Source organism: Leptinotarsa decemlineata, unplaced genomic scaffold, assembly GCF_025532065.1.
Source record: "Leptinotarsa decemlineata unplaced genomic scaffold, Ldec_3_MD MMD2_tig00005770_RagTag_RagTag, whole genome shotgun sequence".
In the NCBI taxonomy this organism is placed as follows: domain Eukaryota; kingdom Metazoa; phylum Arthropoda; class Insecta; order Coleoptera; family Chrysomelidae; genus Leptinotarsa; species Leptinotarsa decemlineata.
The window spans coordinates 10,001-12,500 of record NW_027412641.1 but is presented as its reverse complement, the minus strand read 5'-3'; the positions used below and the strand labels follow the sequence as shown (position 1 = coordinate 12,500).

Here is a 2,500-nt window from a genome sequence, read left to right as displayed (position 1 = left end):
CAGCGCCAGTTCTGCTTACCAAAAATGGCCCACTTGGCACTCTGATTCGAGTCTCGCGGCTTCATAAGAGTTCGAGCAAGCCGGAGATCTCACCCATTTAAAGTTTGAGAATAGGTTGAGATCGTTTCGATCCCAATACCTCTAATCATTCGCTTTACCGGATGAAACTCGTACGCGACGAGCGCCAGCTATCCTGAGGGAAACTTCGGAGGGAACCAGCTACTAGATGGTTCGATTAGTCTTTCGCCCCTATACCCAGTTCCGACGATCGATTTGCACGTCAGAATCGCTACGGACCTCCATCAGGGTTTCCCCTGACTTCGTCCTGACCAGGCATAGTTCACCATCTTTCGGGTCCCAGCGTGTACGCTCTTGGTGCGCCTCTTCTCGCAATGAGAACGAGACGCCCCGGGAATGCGGAGCGGCCACTTTGAGGGCGAACCGCTCATCTTCCCTCGGTCTACGCAAGGTAGACCTTTACTTTCATTGCGCCTTTAGGTTTAGTTATGTCCCAATGACTCGCGCACATGCTAGACTCCTTGGTCCGTGTTTCAAGACGGGTCCTGAAAGTACCCAAAGCTATAGCGTTGCAGATCGGCGTTTCAACGAGGTCTGTTCGAGAACATCGTAGCCAACAGTCGCCCGGGGACAGGATCGGCGCTAGGTCCGATCGCCGTCAAACACCGGACGCGCTTGCCACGAGCCGAACGCTAATTATAAAGTAGCGGCCCCGCGCCATCGTTATACCGTCGAGCGAGTCGGCCGGGATACCGAGGGTCCACGCGAAAAATTCACGTGGGCTCCACCCCGGACCTTAGACCGACACCCAACGGATCGCAACGTCCTACAAGAGGAAAAGTGCACGCGTTCGATATCGGTTCGAAAAACGAGCTGAGCGAACGACGCGAACGCCGTCCGTCACGAAACCCGTCAAACGCCGACGATCGAAACGCGATGAATTTCCTCCTTCGACCTTTCGGGTTTCTCAGGTTTACCCCTGAACGGTTTCACGTACTCTTGAACTCTCTCTTCAAAGTGCTTTTCAACTTTCCCTCACGGTACTTGTTCGCTATCGGTCTCGTGGTCATATTTAGCCTTAGATGGAGTTTACCACCCACTTAGGGCTGCACTCTCAAGCAACCCGACTCTGAGGAGAGATCCTCCCGAAATTGACGGCGGTCGCTACGGGCCTGGCACCCTCTATGGGCTGTGGCCCCGTTCAAGAAGGACTTGGACGCGCCGTACGACTCCGATAAACGGATCCTCCCTAACACCACATTTCCCGGCGGTTAACCCGCGGGATTCGGTGCTGGGCTTATCCCTGTTCGCTCGCAGCTACTGAGGGAATCCTAGTTAGTTTCTTTTCCTCCGCTTAGTAATATGCTTAAATTCAGCGGGTAGTCTCACCTGCTCTGAGGTCGATAAAATAATTTTTCAGTTTATTCAACAGCAACGAGTCGACGTACGTAGTCTCGTCCGTCGTTATTTCGAGAGAGAACTACCGAAACGGACAAAAAAGTTCTCGACGTCCTGTAATAATGTGTGTGCGTGTGTACGTACGCTGCTCGACACGATCAGACGTCGTCTTCGATTCATCAAAGATTCTCGGACACGACGATCGTGCGTAACGAGAGCATACACACACACACACTACAAGCGTGAACCTGTATATTGCCGTGGCAGCCGCTTTCCCAACAACGGAGACTCGATACGATTTCGTTGTGTACAAACTACGTAACGTTTCTCTCATCTTGCGATGAGAAAAAACGATTCGTCGCTTTCGCACTTTAAGATGCCGCGTCTTTGTCGTCGTCGGCGTCGTCGTCGTCGTCAACGTGTATTTATTTTTGTTACCAAGTGTCATCGCCGCGAAGGCGATAAAATACTTAGATAACGATTATAATAACGAGACGACTCGATAGACGACAAACAACAACAACAACAACACGTCAATCATCCAACACGCTCCGACGTTTTTACAAAATATCAATTTTGAAAAACCGAGCAGTCTTTGAAATTGATACGACCCTCAGCCAGGAGTGGTCCAGGAACAGTATCCGAGGACCGCAATGTGCGTTCGAAATGTCGATGTTCATGTGTCCTGCAGTTCACAAGTTGACGCGCAATTAGCTGCGTTCTTCATCGACCCACGAGCCAAGTGATTCACCGTTCAGGGTAATCTTTTATTTAGACGTACTCAAAAAAATAATTTCAAGAGTTCGACGTCTCGATTCGGCAAGCGTTGAGATTATACCAATGCAACAACGTACATAAAATATATATATACTTGTTAAAAAAAATAAAAAAAGAGAAGCGCTCGACGATTTCGTATTCGTACGGCACCACATATTCAGACGAGGCATCGTGTACCGAAATCGCGCACGACTCAATTTTTATATTCGTCGTGTAGAGGACGCGCGTAGTATTTCATTTACCATGCGTTCTAACTGACACGGCCGGGCGAATATCTTTCACAACCATCGGAAATCTCGTTGTGTAA

General features: G+C 49.7%; 2 non-coding genes across 2 annotated transcripts in view; both read right to left on the bottom strand.

The window, feature by feature from the left end:
• The window catches only part of LOC141484462 (large subunit ribosomal RNA), a 4,028-nt gene extending 2,607 nt beyond the window's left edge, over positions 1-1,421 (bottom strand). The window contains exon 1 of the ribosomal RNA XR_012466642.1: positions 1-1,421. This exon is cut by the window's left edge and continues 2,607 nt beyond it. This is a non-coding gene — a ribosomal RNA (large subunit ribosomal RNA).
• A 602-nt stretch (positions 1,422-2,023) lies between these two features.
• On the bottom strand, positions 2,024-2,178 carry LOC141484460 (5.8S ribosomal RNA). Its single transcript, XR_012466640.1, has one exon. It is a non-coding gene; the product is annotated as a 5.8S ribosomal RNA (ribosomal RNA).
• Between the last annotated feature and the right edge of the window lie 322 nt (positions 2,179-2,500).